The sequence below is a fragment of the Camelus bactrianus genome, chromosome 3 (genome assembly GCF_048773025.1).
Source record: "Camelus bactrianus isolate YW-2024 breed Bactrian camel chromosome 3, ASM4877302v1, whole genome shotgun sequence".
Taxonomy (NCBI): domain Eukaryota; kingdom Metazoa; phylum Chordata; class Mammalia; order Artiodactyla; family Camelidae; genus Camelus; species Camelus bactrianus.
The window spans coordinates 23,823,757-23,847,372 of NC_133541.1; the positions used below are offsets into that span (position 1 = coordinate 23,823,757).

General features: G+C 48.4%; 1 protein-coding gene across 3 annotated transcripts in view; it reads left to right on the top strand.

The window, feature by feature from the left end:
- The first annotated feature begins 216 nt into the window (after nt 1-216).
- Nucleotides 217-23,616, top strand: part of PDZD2 (PDZ domain containing 2) — a 341,923-nt gene continuing 318,523 nt past the window's right edge. For all 3 annotated transcript variants that reach the window (XM_074356721.1, XM_010955569.3, XM_074356728.1), the window contains exon 1: nt 217-553. The gene's annotated coding sequence lies outside the window, so the exon portion shown is untranslated. The remainder of the gene's footprint in view (nt 554-23,616) is intronic.

The following is a 23,616-nucleotide window of genomic DNA, read 5'->3' on the forward strand; positions in this document are numbered from 1 at the left end:
TCTGGAAATTCTGAGCTGCCATCTCTCTGGATCCTTTCCTCCCAGGATCCCCAGGTTTCTGAAGCCAGCGCCCCAGGACTCCGGGTTGGCCCGGAGGGACTCTCTGCCCGCCGTGTGCCTTGCTCGGGGGAATCCCCGCCCACCTTGTCGTTCCTGCGGGGAATCCCCGCCCCCCGTTCCTGTCACTCCAGGAAGGGAGTTCCCGCCCCTCGAATCTACCAGAGGGAGGGAATCCCCGCCCATCCTGGAGGCTCGGTGGATCCCCAGCGCCGCGCAGCTGGGAGAGCCGGGCGAGGAGTGGACTCCCGGCGCCAGTCCGTGCGGCCCCGGGCAGAGAGACGCGGTTGGTGGCGGCTGCGGGGACCCGCCGGGCCGTGGGCGCTTGGGATTTCTCCTCCCGCGGCTGCGGGAGAACCGCGGCGCTGCAGCTCCGGGCAGGCGCGGCGGTGGCACTGGCGGTGGCAGCTGCGGCGGCAGCGGCACGGGGACCCGCCGGGCGGCGCCTGGGTCCGGACGCGAGGAGCAGCCGGAGCCTCCGCCAAGCCGCTTGCAGGTGAAGCGACGGTCCCGCTGCGGCTGAGACGTGGGATTTCGGATGGGTGGGGGCCTCGGGGGGAGGTTTGGCACCCCCGAAACCGCGTGCACCCAGGAAAGTTTAGTGACAAATCCGGGTGCAGGAATCTCAGCCCCGGCAAGGCTGTGAGCAGGGCGCCGAACCCCGGTCCCACGTTGGGCGGCGCAAACTCCCCTTGCATCCGGCCGGGGGCGGGGAGGACGCGGCCGCGGAAAGAGGGCCCGGCAGAATCGGCCAGGGACAGCGGGACAACCCGAGACGCACGGCTGGGCACACTCAGGACAGGGCCTGAAGCCCTTGCCCGGGCGCGCGCCCACGATCCCCGTCCCTGGACCGTCTCCTGATGCCCTCCTGCAGGGCGGAGGTGCCCAGGTGCTCTGGCCTCAGGTACCGCCTTGGGGTCCATCCTCCCGCGCTTCCTCATCTCTTGCCCTCTTCCTGCCAGGGGAAGAGACGCGCCGGGCGAGGGCAGGGCGCGCAGAGCCAGGTCATCTTCGGTGAGATTATTGGCGTCTGCCAGGGAGATAGGGAACGTACGGATGGGGAAATCTAGCTCTCCCTTCTCTCCCTCTGAAGTCGAGTTCCTCCCCAAACCTGGCCTTTTCTTCGTTTCTCCCTCCCTGGCTGTCTAGGGTTTGCATTGACGTTTTAGGTCTTTGGGCTGCTTGTCTTCCTGCAATGCTGAATTGAGTAGGGGGAGGGTCCAGGGTCCCTGGCTGGAGTTTGCCAGAAGCCTGTCCTCGGCAGCCCTGATCCGTGCGAGACCTTGATAAGGGACACTGGAGTGTGAAGAGGACAAGGTCTGGCACAGGCTGGTCGCAGAGACTGGAATGGCAGGCACGAGGGCATTCCAGAGCTGCAGACTTGCGCTGGGACTGGAGGTGGAGGAGTGTTGGGGGAAGGAGCTGCCTCTGTCTCCTGCAGCTGGCTCCACCTCTTGCCTCCCACAGAGGTAGGGTGCTTTGGTGGATGTGTTTGCCTTGACAAATCATGGTGGAGGTAGCTGCCGAGTGTGTCTGCAGAGTAATACTCTGGATCTGCTCTTACTGAGAGCCATGGCCCCTGGCCCCCTGCCCTAGACTTTCAGAGCTGCTGGTCCTCCCCAACTCAGTCTGCTCTGAACTTGAGCTCTAAGGTCCTTGTACTGCTATTGGCCAGCTTTTCTGGTCTGTGACTACTGAGTGGAGGCCAGGTAGGAACAGGTTGGCAGATGTGCTATGGGACGGCTGTTTGTGGGGACAGAATAGAATGTCCCAGAACATATCCCTGGCTGTAGGTGGTAGTTCTAGCTTCATCAGTTCCTTCTTCCATTATTAGAATGAGCCAAGGAGCGCTGCTCCACTAATAACCACCAGTGGTTGGGGGGTGGGGGCAGATGTGGGAGCAGGAGGATGGCAGGTGTTGGGAGAAGAATCAGAACCAGGTAAAGTATACAAATGCACCTCCCTTGACATAGCTAATACACTCCTGGAAAAATATTGAATTCTACTTTAACTCTCTATCATTGAAATTGATTTTGCATGCACTTAAGGCAGTTTACTATTTAAGGAAACTTATAATTTCTCTATTCATTTCAACCATTTTTGGAGTACCTGTAGTTTGCTGTGCACAGGGGCTTAGGGGTTCCTGGGGATGTGCATAAGCGAGAGAGGCTCCCTCCTTGCTGTCAGAGTTCCAGTCTATCAGGAGAAGTGAGATACATATACTGGGAGGTCCGATGCAAACCAGTGCCCACATGGCATGTATCCGCACCCTAGATTTATTGGCTGAAGAGATGATTTAATGAATACAGTACCTCTTCAGGTATATAACATTTTGGGAGTATGGAGGAGAAAGAAGCCACTTTTGATTGAGGGGGTCTGAAAGGCTTCTTGGAAGAGAAGCTGGAGAAAAGATGCGTGCTGCGAGGTTGATGCTAAGGTAGGTTTGTGACTCTTAGGGGTCTGAGGGAAGAAGAGGCTGAGCGAGGACCTGGAGGTACGTAGTTCTGCTGCTGGTAGGGGTTGCTGAGCAGGGGATTGTCGTGGTTGGCTGTGTGCTTTCAGATGACTAGTCTGACCTCTTGCAGGAAGAACTGGGAGTGGGGAGACATGGGAGGTGGGGAGCCTGGTGAGGTTATGGTAATAAGGTGGGTGGCAGGGACGTAATGGAGGTCTGAGCTGGTGGGTGGCCACAGCCTAGGAAGAAAGGAAAGGCTCATCAGACATGGACTTGAAGTCTGGGCGCTGCTTAGACTCAGAGTGAGGGACAATCAAAGGTCACCTGCAGGTGCGGAGCATGAGTACACAGTTGTCTGAAATAGGGAGTCTGGAATTTGAACATTCAATGAACCAGAAACCTGGAGAAATCCTTTCAGATTGCTCCTTGACTTCTTCCACATCTAATCAGTCACCAGGGTCTACTGACTGTCTCTCCTTGTAAAACCTGTCAGTGGCTCCCAGGGTCTGTGTGATAAATTCCAAATCCTCTACTCCTCTTCAGACTTCTTTTCTGTCATATCCCCTAACACACACACACACACACACACACGCATGCACGCACACGCACGCGCACGCGCACACGTGCACACACACACACACACACACACACGAGCTGTAGTGCTCCCGACCTGTGTTAGTCTCAGCCTCTCCAGTGCTGGTTTTCTGGGGTCGTGTTGGGAAGGGCGAGGTCCTGGAATATCTTTCTGCCTGGGTCCTCCTGATGAACTGTTCTTTATTCTTCAAGATCCAGCTCAAGGCCTCCTCATCCGTGAACTCTCTGCCCCCCTCTCTCCCGGGAGATGTAAAGCAGTCCTACCCTTGGGCTGTCGCCCTACAGAGCCCCGTTTGCACACACTCAGCATGCTGCTCTGGGCCTGTCTCTTTAGGACCTTATCTTATTCACGCCCAGATAAGGCCTTGACCCATCACTCCCCAACTTCCTCAGGTGAGACAGGGAGGGAGTCAGAGGCCACACTCCAGACACCCCCAACTCCCTTGCACCAGCTAATGGTCCTGTCAGGGGTTGTCCCAATCCTGAATCAGAAGTTGCTGAGCTGGTGGGCTGGACGAGGTCACACAGAGCTGTGCTTTCTCCCCTGGCCTCGATCACGTGGGCCTAAGTCACACAGACTATGGTGGGAGGGGCTGTTCCTGCTGGTAGGTGGCCCCACGTCCCTCCTTCTGCACCACCCACAAGGGGAAACATCCCAAAGAAGACAGGCCCCCACAAGGTCAGGACCAAACCTGAGGAGAGGTGGAATCTCTTTAACAGGGAAGGCTTGTAGATGCGATAGTTTTTAACCTCTTTCTTGTGCTCTCAAACTTTATCCATACTACCAAGTAGATTGCGAGGCAGGCAGGCCCCTGAGGAAGGTGGGCGGACAGGTGCAGGCAGGAATGTCTGAGAAGGGCCAGCATCCCAGGAGGAGGAGGATGGGAAAGGCAGAGAGCATTGTCTGTAAAGGGTGGTCATGGCAGCCAAGTTGCCAGGGACCAAGGCGAGAGCAACTGCCCAGGCAGTGGGAGGGGGCGTACACACCGGATCCAGAAGCCAGCCAGTTAAAAATAGTAGGAGAGTAGTTTGAAGAGGTGGTAGCACTGTGGGAAGGTGTATTCAGATTTCCCCAATTCCCCCTCCCAGGCATGTTTAGTAAACAAAAGAGAAGTGGGAGAGAACAGAGACAAGATAAGGAGTATTTGGGAAGGAAGAGACCAGAGATGAACTAGAGCAGGTGCAGGGAAAGAAGAAAGCGGGCGTCTGGCTTCCTTGAAAGGTAGGAGAGGAGCAGAGGTGGGGCAAGGTGCTGAAGAGAACCGGCAGCGGAGGGCGGTTTTGGTCTTGGTAAACAGGAGGGTTGCCTGCCGAAAGCAGGAGGGCACCGCGGGGCACTAGGAACTTGAGGGGACAGGCTGGAGGGCTGCTGCCTGCTGGGGGAGGGTGAACCTGGCTCCAGGCACCGGTTGGGGCAGTCAAGGGGGAAAGGAAGGATTGTGGAATTGGGGTTGGAGACTTTGGCCGGAATCTTCTCAGTGCAGAGAACGTCTCACTGGCCACATCATTCAAAATTTGGGCGCTCAGTTTCCCTGTGTGCAAAACTGGTAGAATAGCTCCTTCACAGGATTATTCTTAGGAGGAGTAAAAAGAGGTACTGAGATACGTATGTGTCTCCGTGACAGCATCTGGTACATAGTGGCTCCTCTGACAGCGTGCTAAGACATGAATAAACCCCTGCCAAAGTCAGTAACAGCCCAGTTGAATGTAGAAGGCGGGACTTTTCAGTAGACTCGACTGCAGCTTTCTCTCAGCTTTGGATGGGAGATGTATCCTGGCCCTCTCTTCTGCAAAGGTCAAGTTGCCAGGTCTCAAAGCAGGGAGACCCTGGATAGTCTTCCCTCTCCTCAGTGGTTTTTGGAAGGGGTGATGTTCAGACTTGCTAACTCCTGCATTCCAGGAAGCTGAGGCCCAGGAAAGCAAAGTGCTCACCTCATTCCAGTTCAGTTGGAGCTGGAGTCACAGTCTACAGTTGCTTGATCCGGGCACTGTTGTCTCAGTGGCAGCTGCGCAGGGTGCAGGTGGATGAGGATGCGTGAAAAAAATCTGCGTACCTCCTTGGTTTTATTAATGGATCTGTCCTTATACTTAGAAAGATTAGATAAATATTCTCATTTATTCATAAAGAGGGGAGGAAAACCAGCGCTTAACTTGATTTTGTAAAGACTTAGTAGCTGTGTGACAAATGAAATATTTGGGGAAAATGTGCAGGATTGTTTTTTAAGGAAAGAGAAGTATAAAAATACATTCTCTGATTATTCTTGATTTATTTTTCCACCTGGGTGGTCTCGGTCTAGATATGATGCCCTTTGATCTTATGCATAGGTTACATATAAAATGATAGATACCTTTATGACATTTTAAAAAACTTAATCCTTGCTCTTACAACATCCATATTGAGAAATGGAAAAATGATGGACTTGGGAGAGAATCCACGTCTCTGGTTTCTGCGCTTCGGGCAGACAGGATTGGAAACCAGGTAGAGCATCTGATTCAGATCTGAATTGCCTGTGATCTAAAGAGCTCAGCATTCATTCTATTTACAAGTGTGTCCAAGAAAACACTGGGAGCATTTACGGTTTGAAAACTCAATAGCTGAAGAGGCCCTTTGTGGTCTGATAAGGCAGCCCAGCCGAGAGATGGCTTGTTAAGGCACTAAGAGTGTGGAGAAGACGTTTGTCTTTCAAGTCTATTCAGCTGCTGGAGGAGGCCTGCCCCCCAGTTGTGGCCTCTCTCCGATGCCAATAGCGTCTACCCCCCTACCCCACCCCACATTCTTAAAGGGGCCCGGAAACAGCCCCCATTCTGAGAGCTGCTGGCTTTGGGGTGCCTACATTACCTACATTGCATGAACAGCGACTGGGCTATTAACTTGCAGAAAATCAAAACTTAAGAATTAACTCTTTTTATGAAGCAGTCTAATGAAACCAGAGAGCACTGAACATCTGGCTGATTAGGTTATTCTTGGATTACTTGTTTTTACGTTTTCAAGTGTTTCTGCGGCTCATCAAGCACTCTAGGACACGTGAAAGGGTTTTGGAGAAGCAGGATTTGGGGAACTAACTTTACAGCAAAGAGGACTAATTTTGCCCACACTGATTTTACAGCTTTAGAGGAAATAATAGCAAGGAGATAGGGGAAGTTTTGTTGCCTTAAGCAGCCTGAAATGTCTAGCTATCCACAGGAGGATTTAAAAAAAAAATTCACATACTCTGAAGGATTTGCAAATCCCTGAAGAAGCATAATCCAATCCCCTGCCTTCAGGTTGAAGTAAATTTAGCACGTTCCAGAATGGATCTGTGGTGTTTGAACAGCCTCCGAGGAGGGGCTTTCGTGGTGTATGTGGCCCTTAATAAACGATGTTCCAGACTGAGTCCTCTGAGGGTTTTGGCAGGAGTGGAAATGAATCTGGACTGAGCCACTCATGGTCTCCTCTTTCTCAACACCTGCCACCAGCACTCGGCTTTGCCTGCGCTTGACTTTGACTGACTCTGCTACCTCCACTGACTCGTCCGAGTTCACACACACACACACACACACACTCTGTCGTCCTGGCCTCTGAAGGGTGATCATCCTGCTTTGCTAAAAATCAATATGCACGGATGCAGTGCAGAGTGGGTTTCCTACCATACCTCAGTGCTGTGGAATCCCAGCCGAGACCTGCCCACTGAGGGAATACAAGTTGTGCTGGGAGGAGGCTGGGAGAGAGGGTGATTTTGGATCATGATGTTCTCAGTAGAAGGTGGCGGGGACTAGGCTGCCTCACGGGGGAGGCCTCCGGGCATTCGAGGAAGGTCGTGGGAGGGGAGGCAGAGCTTGGGAGACTTGCTCCCCTAGGGCCCTGTCTGGCTACCATCGCTCCTAATGAGATCTTGGGGTACCTGGGCGGGGAAGATGGACTGAACACTGGCTCTTTTGTCCCTTTCACTAGAGGCCAGCGCTCTGCAGATGGCTTCTAGTGTGAACTTACCTGTCCTGTTTGTGCGTCCTGGGATAGCGTTGGAATTTCAGTATTCCACAAGCCCCTCTCTCTGTTAGCCGTGCTCTCTTGGGTTGGTGTAAACAAGTCTGAAACCCCAGCAATGCCCTCACTCCTGAAGAATATGAAGTGGTTCAGACACTATTTATATTTGCACGCATGTGATCAAATATAATCGCAGAATCTCTTCTAATGTTTGAACATTTCTTCCACGGATGAAGATGAGAATGGAGCCAATATTAATAAAGCAAGATGTCAGTAAACTTGATGGCTTTCTGTGTTGGCCAATAGACATTTATCGAATGTCTGATTTAAGCTGTGTTTCAGTTGCATCCCCCACCCCCACCCCCTTTTGGGCACAGTGTATTTTAGAGAGATTTAGGTAAAACTGGAGTGAGCTTTGTGGGTCTCTTGGTGAAGAAAATCACCTTCTAAGGCTAAAGCAGCCATGCAAATATTATTACAAAAATCACTCAGCGTACACATGTGGCATCGCTTTCCTCCACAGTTTTCCACTGCCAACTCTCTGCCCCTACCCCGCCCTGGTCACCGTTATTCCCAGCATCATTAGGCTAAAAGAAGAGACAGCTGTCCCCAGAAAATGTGCTCCGAGTGTCCTCATCAGCATGGGTTCTCATGAGAGAGCAGGCGGTGGGATGGCGCGAGGGCAGGAAGGTACCAGAAAGGACTGCATTAACCCCTCGCTGGACCGCCTACTCGTCTTTGAAAATCTGAGCAGATGTGAGGCATATGGACTTCTTTACTGCTGACCCTGGGGAGCAGCGCTCAGCAGTGTCTGGTACCTGGGATCACACATGGCACCTGAGCACCAGTCCCACCCTCCGGTCCCTCACCTGCTCAGCACCCTGGGCACTGTCTTTCTCTTGCGGGTCTCTGAAGCTGACCAGCCATTTCCCCCAACTCTTCAGGGCCCAGCAGTGTTCAGGCTGGGGATAAAAATGAAAACTGGTCCAATGCTCCCTATTTGGCAGGCACTGTTCTAGATACTTCACCCATATTAACTCATTGAATTCTCATCACCCTCCAGTGAGGTCCATGCTGTTATGACCCCTGTGTTTGTTTCCAGCAGCATGGCTGCTGTGAGAAATGATGACAAACTTGGTGGCTTAGAACAAAATTTATTCTCTCATGGTTCTGGAGGTCAGAAGTCTGAAACTGGGTGTCAGCGGGGCCTTGTTCCCTCTGGAGTCTCTTGGGAAGAAGCCTTCCTTGCCTCTTCCAGCCTCCTGGTGACTGTCACCACTCCTGTGGCATTTTCACTCCCATCTCTGTCTCCACATCACAGTCTCTTCTGTGTGCTTGTGTCTTCTCTTATGTCTGCAAGTCTCTATTCCGTGTGTGTGTGTTCTAAGGACATTGTCATTGGATTTCGGGCCACCCGGATAATTCAGGATGATCTCATCTCAAGATCCTTAATTTCAGTACATCCGCAAATAAGGTCATTTTCACAGGTACCAGGATGTGAACGTATCTATTTCGAAGCCACTGTTTAACCCAGTGTATACCTTTTTGCAGATGGAGCGATGGGGATGCATTGTGTTTAAGCAAATTCTCCAAGGTTACAGGGGGGTGTGGGACTGGGATTTAAGTGCAGCAGCCTGGCTCCAGAGCTCGTGTCCTTGAACTGCAGATCTTCCTCGACTTGCAGTGTGGTTACCAATTACAATAAACCCATCATAATAATATTCACCGTAAATTGCAAATATCCTAAATCAAAAATGCATTTAATACACTCAACCTACCGAACTTCACAGCTTAGCCTAGCCTACCTCAAATGTGCTCAGAACGCTTACATCAGGCAGAATCATCCAACACAAAGCCTATTTTGTTAAAACGTGTTAACATCTCACGTAACATGTTTAATACTGTACTGAAAATGAAAAACAGAGTGATTGTGTGGGTGCAGAGTGGTTGTAAGCATAGGGTTGTTTACCCCCATGATCACGGACCTGACTGGGACGTGCAGCTCACCGCTGCTGCCCAGCCTCTGAAGACAATGCATCATAACTGCCTATCGCTAGCCCAGAAAAAGATCAAAATCCAAAATTCAGTGCAGGTTCTCAACTTGACTTGTTAAGTAAATTGCTGCTTATAAGTTCTGATCCTTACAAACAGTTAATAAAGCAGAACTAATTCAAAATGAAAAAAGAAGATTCGAAGGATAGTTTCTACTGAGTGTGTATCACTTTGGTACCATGGTGACGTTGGCAAACCGTTAAGTCAAAACTTTGTAAGTCAGGGACCATCTGTAGTCCCTGCTACCTCTCGTAAATGTGCTCTGACTGTGGTATGAATGGATGGCAGGATGGGTGGGTAGAGAGATGGATACAAAGATGCTGATAACAGTTATTGGCCAACACTCTCCTGTTTCAGTCTACTGAAAATTGTACCAACATCAACTAATATTCATTGTTTTATGATGTTGCCCCAGGACTTGACCTTGGATCCTTTTCTCCAGCTATTCTCCCTCCTGGGGAGACCTCATCTGCCATCAGTGTGATGCTGCCTCCCAGTCTGTGTCTCTGGTTCTCACTGAGTTCCAGACTTGTTTGCCCCGCTGCCAACTTGACATCTCCACGTGGCTGCAGAATGGGCTCCTGAGACCCAGCACCATCCAGATGGAAGCCTGGATATTTTTCCCGCAGGCTTGCTCTTTCCTCCTCCTCCTCCCATCTCAGTAGCACCACCATCCCCCTCAAGACTCATTCCTCAAACCTAGAAACCACCCTTTATTCTTCTCTTTTCCTCACCCTCAGCAGTGAGCCTGTAAGTCCTGTTGGCCCTTCCTGCAGTGTCCACCTCCTTCTCCCCACTTCCATGGCAGCCGCCTGGTGGAAGTTGCCACACTTGTCCCCGGACCCCTACTGCACTGGTCCTCTAACTGGGTCTCCCCAAAGTACCCTTGACCTCTAGTTCTTTCTCCTCAGAGCAGCCAGAGGTGTCTTTTGAAAACACAAATCAAGTCCTGTCACTCTGCAGCTTAAACCTGGGGGTTTCTCATTGCCATTTGAATATGTTTCGGGCCCCTCTTGGGTGATTTCCTCTGTTCCCACTCATTGGCCTCACTCTCTGTGCCCAGGCGCACTGTCTTTTCTGGAACATACCAAGCTGTGTCCCAGAGGAGGGCTTGACCTGTTCCTGGAAGCTTCTTCCTCCAAATCTTCATAGACCATCTTATCCACAACCATATAATCTAAAATGGTCACCCCAGGTGTTCAATTATGGTACTCTTGATCCATTTGATATCAAGTTGTGATTCGTTTGCTTATTGTTTGTCTCACCTGTTGGAATGCCAGCTCTGTCAAAGCAGGGACCTTGTCTTGTTTGCTGTATCTCCAGTGCTGACAACAGTGCCTAGTATACAGCAGGAACTCAGTGAATAGCTGTTGACCAGATAGAGCACTTACCACCTTCCGGCGCTGATCTCAGTTATCCTTGTCTTTCAAGTGATGAGAAGTAGGCTCAAATGGCTTAAGTTGCTGGCCTGAGGTTGCACATCTATTAAGAGCTGGAGCAAGAATTTGAATCCAGATCTCTGTCTCCCAAGCCTGTGTTCTTAATGGTTATTCCATAGAGTCTCTGAGAAGGAGGAAGTGCCCAGGGTCCCTAAGGTCCCCACAAGGCTCTGAGTTTACTAATTAATTCTTCTGCTCATGACCCCAGGACACAGATTGTTACAACAAAGGGGAGAAATATACTTACTCAGATTCTCAGTGTACTGTTTCCCTGAAAAGTTGGCCCTGGGGCTTAAGCTTGAGAAGTTAAGAAGTTCATTTCTTTTTTTCTCCACTTGGGCATTTAGTCTCAAGACATTTTCTGATCTATCTGAAGACTTAATGGTTTAAACCCTCTTCCTTGAAGGCTTACAGAAATGGCAAGAGATGACCAGGTTGCACCCTGATCGTCTCTGCGGGGAGAATGCAATGGAGGGATTTGTTTGCATTCATTAGAAGCCCAGAGGTCTTTCTCCTCTTGGTTTCCCTTACATGCCAACAGTTTTCTGTAGTTTGCTTTTTTTCCTGCCCCCCTGTCTCCTCCCAGTTGATAGAACCCTAGGAGGAGAACGTGGACTCCTTTCTTAGATTGGTTGATAGCAGACCCTCTGCATTGGGTCTTGCTAAAAGACTGGTCTATTTCTGTGTCACCAGCTTTGGGCCAGTGATGGAAGAGGCCAAAGGATAGCCTTTTGCCAGATGTGGAGCTGAAAGGAACTTCTGCCAATGTTGCAGACTGGGGAAAAGGAGAAAGCCACGATTTGTTTTCTTCCCTGCCCTTGGACCTCCTTTTAAAAATAAGTTCCATCTTGAGAATTACATCAGCATCCCGATAAGTAAACATCAGACAAAAAGCCACTCTTTCAGGCAAATAGTAATTGTGAGAATAGCCAAGACCCACAAATGTGTGTTGGGCTTTTATTTGTAGAAAGTATTATAGTGGCTGATTAGGGGGTCTGGCAAATATAGCTACTTTCCTGTAGGAAAGCAGAACTCTGGCCATTTGATATGTCAAGTGCTTTGCCTCTGCTGTCATGAATGGGGTTTGCTGTGGTAACCAGAACTTTGCCCAGAGGGTTGTGCATGTAAAATGTCACTCATTAGCTGTCTCCTTTATTTTTATCGTCAGCCAAAGGAGAGCTGCTCATTGCTTCTGCTAACAGGCAGGTGGGTAGTCACTAGGGAGCCCAGGTGGAATTGCGTGTGCTGTTCTCAGGTGGAATATCGCCACCCACCACCATTCTCATTTGCTGGACCATGATGTGCTTCTGGATTTCCACTGGTTAAAATCCATGCTGGAATCTGCATGCTAGGATAGTTGAACTTACTATTTTTCATAATCCTTTCTCAACCATTACTCCCTATCTTCGTCTTGACACAGCATGTAAGCTTTGCTAACAATGGTGGTCCTGCAGATAGGAAGTAGGTAGTTTCCCATGAAACCATTGAAATCTCAACAAACATTGAAGGAGGTAGCATTAGCAGTGATGCTCAGTTCTCTCCTAGAGTTTGTACTTTGTTTTCACGGCTGTAAACCATAATTTTTTTTCCCACCAACTAATATTTATTTAGCACGTACCACATACAGAAAAGATATATGCACGTCACATTTAATGCATGGGGAATAAAAATAAATAAAATTCAGATTGCCTTGAATTATCAATCCCATCAAATTATTTAACTATCTTTTGAGATGGGGGAGAGACAACAGAGAAAACATTGCTTCAAGAACATAGTAAGCCTCCTGAACTCTGCTTTTGTGGGAGACTTGGAACTGGCTAAGGACCCCCTTGGCATATTTGCTGATAGATCTGTATCTAGGCCTGGGTGAATCAGGGCGGTGTCACGTTGTGTTCCATCACCTGTGGCTTTGGTTAGGAATGTCAACTGCTGTCTAATGTGAAGCCAGAGCCACTTCTTGAGTTGATGTCAGCTGTGGGCTGGAAACACTAGACTGGAAGGTTCTTCCAGGCAGAAACCACGTCCTGTTTGATGTTATGACTCAAGCACCCAGTGCAGTGCCTGGACCACAGAAGATCCCTTATGAAAGTTTTTTTTTTTTTAATGAATGAAACTAGTGTCAGACCAGCATGTCTGAGGGGAGAAGAACCTGGACTACATACTTCAGGTCATATCTACAGCTAACCCATGAAAATCCCTGAAGTCTGAAGTGGTCCTGCCCTTCAGAAACTTATAATCTATTGGGGCAGCTGGGAAGTCTGAAACAGTGCTAGTTATAATTTAGGATGCATAGGAAGATGTGTCTTCTGATACAAGTGTCTTAAGAGTTATCTTTCCATCAACAGTATTTTTCAAAGTGGGAAGATTTCTACTTTACACACTGATCATTTTACATGATTTCATGAACAATACACTGGTACATCCCCAATCATTTCTTCAGTAAATCGGATAGAGATCTCCTATGTGCTAGATGTTTAGATCCTATTAGGGAAGACAGATATTCAATATGTTTTAAGCCATGTCCAAGAACATGACCTCCTAGAGAAGTGATTCACCACCTTGCTGTACATCACACACTGTCAAGGTCACTCATGACGTCTCTGCTGCTAAATCCAAGGACCAACTCTGAGCCTTTTCCATACTCCTTCAAAGCATTTGATGCACACAGTTCATCCCTGCTTTATCCTTGAATTGCATCCTTCCCTTGGCTCTCTGAACATCATACTGTTCAGACATTTCTCCTTGCCCAACAGCCAACATTTCTTCCCAGTTTTCTTGGCTGCCTTCTCTTCCCCGGATCTCTCACTGCTGGAGAGCCCAGGATTCATTACTTGCACTTCTTGTCTTTTCTTTCTGTGATCACTATGCGTCATGTCAGTCATTCTCATGGCTTTAAATGCCATCTGTAAGTCAAGAATTCACGCCAGCACATCTCTGTCTTGTACCACTTGCATGCAGCATGATCGCATATAGCATTTTCTCCTTGACATCTCTGCTCACGGTCATCTCAGGCTTTAACATCTAAAGTTCCTGATTCCCAGCCCTGCCCCTTCCAGATGCTTTGTCTCTGGTTAGTTCTTCAGTGTATACCCAGAATCTGACGTGCCTCATTGCCTCTCTTCATCCAGGTTGTCCTCATCTCTCACTTGGACTATTTTAGGAATTGCTCGATTGCCTTCTCTTCCCTTCCCCTCGCCGTAGCATATTCTCAACAGAGCAGCCAGAATGATTCTAGTAAAATATAAATCAGATCGTGTCACTTCTCTCTTCTGTCTTTCCCAGTAACTTTGAATCACACTCAGTGTAAAAGCCGAACTCATTACTTCACTTACCAGGCCCTCCCGTTCCCGTCCTCCCTGACTCCGTCTCTATAGCTCTGTCTCTCAGCCCCAGCCACACTGGCACTCTTCTGCCTCCTGGCCGCCACACCTGCTGTTCCCTCTGCCTGGCGGGTTCTTCTTTCAGGTAGCTAAGTTGCTACTTCATTGATTCAAATGTTTTGATTCAAATGTCACCTTTGGTGATGTCTTCCGGGCCACCCTGCTCCAGCTCGAGATTTCTCAGCTTCATTTTCTCCTTAGCACTGGGTCAGTTTTTAAACTTACATATTTGACTGACTTAATTTGCCTTCCTGCCTGCTCTACCCCGCTGCAATGTAGAATTTATGAGGCTATTTTTTTGAAGGGGGAAGTCTAATTGATCCACTCTTCTATCTTTGACCCTTAGAACGAGGCTTGGCATAACAGCAGGAAACAATTTGTTGAGAGAATGAAGTAGAATCGCTGGTATTTGTAATATAAATATTGATGCTCCCGGGGGTTGTGCTGTAATTGGTAGGACAGGTACAAGCATTGGTATTTTCTGAACGTCCCCAGCTACCTCTAATGTGAAGCCAGGGTTGCAAACTACTACTTGTTTTTTTAACTCAGGATTTTCCCTCTGTGGTATATGTTGTTGCATTCTTAGAAAATCCATTAGTTTCAAAACTTAAATTTCAGGGGATGGTTTTATTGAAATTGGTGCTGTGTGTGATAGCATATTAGGGTTTTCATTGGAGCATCATGTTGGAGTGAATATAGTGGACATTCATCCCTGCCTGACCGACCTTGGTTGAACTTTGGGAGGCACAGATTCCCTATTGCAGAGAGGGTTTTCCTTGTGAATTTTCCCGTTGAGCAGCAGGCTGTTTTCTCTGTATGCTGTCAACCCTCACTATCTGTGTTATCAGTGGTTCCGCATCTGCAGACCAACCGCTGATGGAAAATATTTGGGGGAAAGAATTCCAGAAGTTCCAAAAAGCAACACTTGAATTTGCCAATATTTACAACCATTTACATTGTATTAGGCATTATAAGTAATCTGGAGATGATTTAAAGTATAAGGAAGGATGTATATGGGTTACATGCAATACTATGCCATTTTATACATAGGGACTCGAGCATCCTCCGATTTTGGTACCCATGGGGGTCCTGGAACCAGTGCCCCTACAACTGTATTTGAAAAGTGAGAGGGTGTTTGGATCTGGCTTAAATTCTTTCATCTGCATGGGCTATACACATTTATTTCGCACACCCAACCAAAATTCCCCTCCACCCCTTGCCTAAGTTCTGTCCATCCCTTAAGACCCAGGGGAAGTCTCATTCTCCCTGAAGAGTGCTTCTCCCCACCCTCCAGCTGGCAGCCTCTCCCAGAACGTCTGGCACACTTTCTCCTGGCATCCAGCACATGCTGCCTTGGTTGGTGAACCTTTCAGTCAAAGTGTCTTTCTTTGTTTTCAGCCCCTCCCAGACTAGACTGCAAACTCTCCCAGGGCTCATGGCCATATCTCTCACCTCTTTGTGTCCCCAGCAGCAGGCTGTAAACCGATGTTGATGGATTGGCTAAACTATTCTTGTTTAATGTATTGGCAGCTTCTAAGGAGGGTTACTGAGGGGAAAGGGTGTCACTCTTTGCATAATTAGGGACTGTACACTTCATAAACACCCTGGCAGTTTTTACTCTGGGTTATTGTTGGTGTATTTCTTTCTCATCTTATGTTTTTTTTTTTAAAGCATCTAAATATATAGCTCGTAAGATTTAAAATCCTAGGATTTCAGTATCTTGTTTGAAAGTGACACTCAAGAAAGCTTAGATGTAATCACATTTGTTGTTATTTTCAAAGTCAGATTCAAGGAAATAAATTTAAACTGCCCTTTAGGGTGGCTGGGAGGAAGCTCCGTGACCAGGCAAAGGGGGGGGGGCACCTTATAGGGCTCCCTCCCTCTGTGTGAAATAGTGGCTTTTCTATTATAGTCTCATTATCAGACTAACGCCCTTCACATTGGCAGCCTGGGGGATCAAGTTAACCCAGGGCAGGAGGAAGGTTTAGACACTAAGGTCTTAACACCTTTGGGGAAAGTGATGTCATGGTGAGACAGGAAATGTTTTAAAGCTATAAAATGTCATAAACCAATTTCCATCTGGTTGTAGGTGTATAAGACACAGCAAAGAAAAGCACATCGTGTGTTTATCCAGTGGGGATAAAGTCACTAGACTAGTACATCATAGGAAAGCTGTTGACATAACGTATCTGGATTTTTCAGCAAGGTGTTGGGATGGTCCCTTGTGATAGTTTTGTGGGCAAGATGGAGAAACGTGGAGTAGACAGTAGCAGAATGTGGTGATTTGTAGCTGACTGGCTAAGTTCTCGGGCAAAGAGATTGATGGATTAGCGTCCATCCAGAGAAAGGGTTCTGCAGTGAGAGTCAGACACAGTTCAGCCATTGGATTTATCTTGCTCCTGTTCAACATTTTTATCAATGACTTGAATAAAGATGTGGATGGCAGGTTTGTCCCATTTGCTTACGACCCAGATCTGGGAAGCACAGTGACCTTATTTGACACCAGAACCGGAATCTAAGCTGACTTACAGGGTAGGCCACATCTTGCAAGATCAGCCAAGGGCTCAAGTGAAGGTCCTTCACTTATGTCTGAAAAACCAACTGCATTTATTACAGGACAGTTGGGAACCTGCTGTAACCACAGTCTTTGTATAGAAGATTTAGGGAGTTCATCTGACTGTATGATCAGTGTGCATCAACCCTGTGATGTGACTGTTAAGTAAGTGTAAATCCCAGATGTGAGAGGATCCCAGAAACAGTGCTGACCATCTGCACTAGTCCCACACATCTAGACCGTTGTGTGCTGCTCTGGGAAGCACATGGTGTGAAGTAACAGATCCAGAGGCCATGGTCCAAGATGAGAGAGATGTGCAGTAAAGGTGATGGCTGCCTTCCAAGTCCTTCTTCCCACCCATGCCCCTATGGACCATCACTTCCTCCACTCCTTCGCCAACACGCTAAACACTCGCTCTCCTTTCCTTTTTCTGTCCCCACTGACCAACATCCTTGCACCAAATAAGTTCAACCACCTGCATTTTCTGCCTCTGTGTCCCAGTGGCTGAGTCTTTCTGTGAAAGAGAAAAACCCCACCGTCTGTTTGGGTTGATGCACATGCTGAATAACGGCCTCTAGACTCATCAGCCATGTAGGCTGAGGGACAAGTGCACAGTCTCTCTGCAGGGTCCCCAGGACCTTTCCCTGCTGTACCCTGCACTGTCTACTCTTACTCTTCCCCTCCCTCTAACCCCTACCCGTGACCTTCTCCTTCCCCCGCTCCCTCCAAGCTGGGGACCTTAAAGTTGTCTTCAGAGAAAGAATCAATGGAAACTCCCTTCATGTTGCTTCCGCACTTATGAACTATTTCCATATCCCGCCTGCACCCTTTCTTTCCTGTGTCTGAGAGAACTTCCCTCCTTTGATCGAACAGTTCCCCCAGATTCAGTGTAACGATCATACGTAACCAGCACACTCTTTCCCCTGTCTTTAACCTCCCCCAGCTTATAAGCCATCCCTCTCCACCATGTGCAAGCCATACCCCTCTTTAATGAAGTCCCCTCTGCCTTTATACCCTTAACAACCAAATTACCTGAAGATTTGGTCTGCATTGGCTGTTTTCACTTCTTGAATACCACGTGAATCTGTCAGTGGTCTGTGCAATCTGATTTCCATTCCCAGTCCTCTGCTGAAATTCCCCTGTCGTGACCACAGGAGGCCTCGACATCCAAACCCAATGGAAACATTTCCATACTTACTCCGGTTGACCCACTGAGTGGTTCCTCCTTTCTGCAGCACTGCTCTCTGGCTTCTCTGCTACCGTATCTCTCCGGGACTTCTTCCTACCTCTTCAGCTGAGGCCTAGTCTTCACCTCCTCTCTGAGCTCCTCTCCATGGGGGGCTTTATTCTTGCAACAACGTTTATTCCCTTTTACTTTTTTTGATGGTGGCCTTTTAAACAATGGTGTTCTTATTTCCCCTCTGGGCAGTTTCAGCCATCACCTCAATACCGATCCCTCCAAAATTTGTACTTTTAGCCCCTACTCTCCTCTGAGCTTGGGACCCCCATGGCCAGGGTCTACCGACCATCTCCCTCTGGCAACCCTCAGCCACTCCAGAGCAACACGTCCCAAACTGAGCTCATCCCCTCTCCCATATGAAGCTGTCCCTTCTGCTCTGTTCCTTGGCTTGGCCAGTGGTACCCCCTCAGCCAGTGATTCCACAGAAGTGTGGACTCACTTCCACCTCGCTGTGGTTCTGTGTATTTGCATGTGGGAGGTTTGCAACTCTCAGCCATTGGGAGGCCAGATAAAGTCTTTCAATGGCTTTCCTGTGCAGGACTGCTAAGCCTGATTTTCACTTCTGGTCCAGAAGCCAGAACAAAGGCCAAAGCCCTGAAATTAAGGGACAGAGATACAGCTCCATGGTGGGAAAATTCTTCTAGCCATTATAGTCTCAAAGCAGCGTGGACTGCCTGGAGGGGCAGGGGATTTCCCTCCACTGCAGGCATCAAGCAGAGGCTGGAGGATTGTTGCAAGATTGGGCTGGGGGACTTCTAATGCCTCTATCAGCTCTGAGATTTAATTTAGCAGCTAATAGGTTCTTCTTGTCTCCTTTGTCCCCATCATCTCACTTGTGCTTTCTTGGAGATTACTAGTTACATTTCATGGACGAGGAGTCAGAAGCTCGAGGGTCAAGCCATTTTCCTAAGGAGGCCAGGCCTCACAGGCAGACTCCCAGGCCCCCCAGAGCTCACTGTCTTTGTGAAGCCACTGCCTTCTATTTGGCATTGGAAACAGACTCCAGTTCAGTTGCGGGTAGTCAGCTGTGTGCCCTCATTGATGCAGGCAGACCTGTGAGGATAATAGGAAGGAACAATTCTTGGACTCAGAGCCTAAATAAATAAATTCAGAGCTTACTTAAGTTCTTCTTAAATATGTCTGTGTGTTTATTCGCCTATCACCCTTCCCCTCCATTTCTCCAGACACTTTATCATTTTAATGAGCAAGCCTAACACCCAAATGCAGTTTTCTTCCTCGGCCACCACTTCCCAGTTCCCAGAGGCTTGGAAAGGAACGAATGAGAAAGGGTTAATGCCTCCATTTGCTCAGGGTGGCATTTAATTAGTGCAGGTCCCAGCTTTCAGAGGTAGCCTGCTGTGTGACAAATGCCGAAGGGGGCCGTCCTGGGTTTTCTTTTAGGACCTTGAGGAGAAGGGAGGAGATGCCACATATTTGGGGAAGAGGGATTGGCTTGAGGTGTAGAAAGACTATATAAGCAAATATTTACATTTTCATTTTTGCCTCTAACCCGTTGTCCTGGAAGGAACCAGAGGTCTGATTAAAACAGCAGTTAAGCTTCAGAAAGGAAGGCAGTCTGTCTAGGACAGTACCTGGGCAAGAGGCAGAGGTCCGAGGGGACAGCCGAGTCGAGGGCCTGAAAGCCAAGCTGTAAAGACTGGGCTTGCAGATAAGCTGTGGCTGGTTATCGTGTGGCCCTCGTCAGTTGCCATTCCCAGAACTCTAGGGAGCCCTTTTCCTCTCACACACGCTCAGATATATGATTACCTCTCCATCTTTCACCTGATCCACACCTTATTGTTTGAGCACTCAGAGCTCTTAGTCTGTGGGCCGGAGAGTTAGGCAAGGATGGAGGAAATAAAATCCGGCAGTAACTCCCAAGCCTAAAGATGGATAGAATAAACAGCTCCCCTCTCAGTGTTTTTTTTTCTCAGAGAAATTTTTCAGAGTGGCAACAGTGTAAACACTGTCACTGTTGAAAGTGCAAAGCTGGATTGGGAGAGAGAATTGGGTCAAGTGGAAAGAGTCATGGACCAGCAGCCAACACTCCGTTCTAGTCCATATACTGCCACTGTGTAGCTTTGGTAGCCAGCATCTTTAGATGCTAGGTTCTTCACACTTCGAATGAAGTAACTGCGCTGAATGATTCTTACATTCTCTCCTATCTCTAAAAGAAGAAAATGTCCTGACGTAGCCATAGCTCAGTGCTCCACGTGTTGCCTGTGACTTGAGAACGAATCATCCCATTCCCGCCTCTCACCACTTAAGACCCACTCACGTCGGCAGCGCTGTGGACCTCCCGTTCTGTCCTAGATGAATAAGTGCCTCTAAATTAAGCTGCTCATAAAAAAAAAAATACCCGTTTCTGTTAGGAATAATTTCCATGAATATTAAAAGACTTACAAGGCATGAAAAATTCGGTTTCCCGTCCACTGACAATGATTTCTTCTGTGAACTACTAGAGATGATCTATTTTAATCTCGTATTTTATAAATGAACAAATCTAGGCCCAGAGAGGTGAGGCAGCTTTCTAAGTGTCACACAGCAAAGACTCTGCTGTAGGACTTTTCCCCACTGCACAAAATGGAAAAAAGGAGATACTTGGCAATCAGCGTTTAAAAGAGAGTTATAGCTTCGTTTCCAAGAGAGTTATTTTTAAACGGGAGACTGTTTCACCTTGGAATTTTTTTAAGGGCAAAAAATAATAAACAAGTGCACTAGATTTGTCCTTTTAAGCCAATTGAAGATGTGTGCCCTCTCCACGCTGTTGAAGTTGGCAGGCTGACATCTCACAGACAGACTGTTCTGGTCTACTCGGTTACTTGTTATCCCGAACGCAAATCTGACTCACGGGTGAGATCATGAGAAATCTGGACGATTTTTCTTGATGACTTTTTCTTTCCTATTCCAGTTTTCTTTTGCGGCATTTGGCTGTGTGTGATACCCATGCTGCGAGAGAGAATCTCAAAAGGGTCATTCCTAGGATGGTCTTTGCTGTTGCATGAATCTCAAGACAGCGGGGGCAGGTTTGGCCGTGAACTGCCTGTGGCCTTTGTGTGGAAACTTAGGGATGTGTGTACAGGTGTGTGTGTGTGTGTGTGTGTGTGTGTTAGTGAGTGAGTGAGTGTGTGCACTGGCCTGATGGCAAAGTAAGGAGTTTTCTGTTTCCTGGGATTTGAGGGGTTCTCAGAAGGCCCTCCTTTTCATCCAGTGGACTGTTTTCATTGAACAAATGTTTATTCAATATCCACCTTTTGCTGGGTGCTGGCAATATAATGGGGACCCCTACTACCAAGAGGAGGTTACCTATAGTGAAATAAATAAAGATTACCTAGTCTGTGTATTAGGGTAATGTTAACTGCTATGACACTTAAACCCCCAAGTTTTAGAGGCTAAACATAACAGAGAATTACATCTCTTTTTCATAACAGCCTCATGTAAGAGTCCTTGGTCAGTAGGTCGCTCTCCTCCAGGTGGTGATTCAGTGCTCTTTCCATCTTGTGTCCCCACCGTTCCCACTGTTTCCTAGGGCTGCCGTGTACTCTGCCTCCAACTGGTAGAAGGGGAAGGAGGGAGAAAGCATGTTCTTCTGGGATGCATTGGTTTGAAAGTGGCAACTGTCACTCCTCACATTTCATCACTGACCACGTAGCCCTGTGTGGATGAAGAGGGGGCTGCGGATGTAGCCCCAGTGAGGAGTCTACACTGTGGAAGGGGGTTTTATGGGATTGTGGTGTTTAGATGGCTGTCTCCACTCTTGTCTGGTAAGTACTTGGTGGGGGTCCCTCAGGATACACAGGCACAGAAGAGAGGCACCCAGCCTGGAATTGGGGTGCCAGGGACCTCGCACATGCTCTTTCCTCTCTCTAGAACTTTGCTCCCACCTCACTTGCCCTTCCCCTGGCTAACTCAACATCTCATCAAACTTACCAGGCATTTCTCCCAAGAAGCCTTTCCTGGACCACACATGCAGGTTGCATGTATGTGTTCTGGCTCTATAGAGAGGCAAAGCCAGGAGGTTTTTATTTACTGGGATTTGAGAGCCCCTAGGAAGGCACTCCTGCTAATCAAATGGAAGTTTTCCACGGTGTAAACTTCAGGGGGTCAGGGAACACTGAGGGAGAAGAGGGAGGCAAGGAAGGCATGAGATGATTGGGGAGGGAGGCAGGTACCTTTATGACCTTCGGAGAGCTTGGAGGTGAGCACTTCAGCTCTTGGGAGGCAGAGAGGCAGACTGGGGCTTCCAGGCCTACTCCGTTCAGGAACCTACACTTCTAATAGTGGGTTTCAGGACTTGCTTCTCAGGGCTTATTTCTAAAGAATAAATGAGAACGTTGTCCAAATGCTGGCTAAGGAGTGGGACACTCAAATCAAGGCAGAGGCTCTCCCTGGGGAAGCATCCTCTGGGACCAGGAGGAGAAAGAGACGGCTGGGTAGCCAGCCTCAATCTCCAGGCAGAGGCCTGAGGGAGTGCAGAACCTTCCTGGGTCGAAGCAAGGATGGAATGCATCTTCCTGTTTCAACAGGCCCAGGATCTTAGAAAGGAACATGGGGTTTTAATTTTTGGATATAGGAAATGAGCATGTTTCTCCTGCAGCTAGACTTATCTCCTTATTCAGAAAATATTTTCATACTAATTATTTTTAATGATCTCAAGGCAAAGTGCCTTTTGTGATTATCTTGACAAGTTCATACATGCCAAGGGACCTGCTGATCCTGCATTTATGAGGTTGCCTGCACTGCTGAGGTTACCATTAGGGTGGCCTAAAAACAGACCTGTGGGCTGGGTGCTCAGGAAAAAACTTAGCAGGATGGTTTAGGAAGGACATTCTGTTAACCCCACAGGCTCTCCACAGAATGCTGTCCGTTTCTCCGTCCTTCCCCACTCCGGTCTGAAGGCTTACTTTTCTGAAGCCCAGGGCTGGACCAATATATTACGGGAGGATAATCACAGATACGGAAAGGACTGGCAAAGAATCCCCAGCACAGAATAAATCTCTGAGATGGGATAGAGCAGCACGTGACTTGCATCTGTTCAGGGACCCCGAGGCTCTCTGTCTCCCAGGTGGTCTGCTCTGTTTCTTGTGATTTGTCAGCCCTACTACAGATTTTCATTCCTTCACCACAAGCCTACAGAGCACCTGCTCTGTACTCTTCTTGGCACTAGGGCTGCAGGGGTGAGTAAGGCATTCAACGCTCTGGCCCCACAGAGCACTCACATTTCAGGAGAGGGGAGGACAGGTACAAAACCAGCAAACTAATGAATATGCAGTGTAACTTCAGGAACCAAATGTCGCTTGAAAAATAAAGCAGGATAAGCAGCTGGAGAGTGATGGAGGGGGCTTGGTTAGATCGTGTAGGTGCGGAAGGCTGCTCTGAGAAAGTGATGAGAAAGAGCAGAGGCCTGAGAAATGAGGAGTCAGCTCCATGCTGATCTGTGGAAAGGGTGACCTTTGGGCCCTGAGAGAGGAAGAAGGACAGGGTCCATGGCGATGGGGCAGAGCATGTATTTAGTGGTACCGCAGCAGGGACGGGCCATTACAAGTCATCAAAGGCAGGAGGTGGTGGGGGTGATGCTACTTGAGAAAAGTGTCACCCCTGCTCTGCTGTGGGGAGAGCAGAGTAACGAATTACCTTTTTTCATTGCTGTAATTGAATACAAGCAGATAAGTAGGTTTGGTTTCCAGTCTTTACCGGAATTTGCTTTTTGGTGCAAAGGAAGGAATTGAACACAGACGACCTTGTTTGGAAAAAGCCATATGGAAAAAGCCATTTGGAAGCCTTTCTGTCCTCAGATCGCTGGTGCTGCCCGCCACCAGGCAGGCACCGGCCCCAGGAGAGGGCCCTGACTCAGAGCAGAGGACTTCAGGTCTAATTGGCC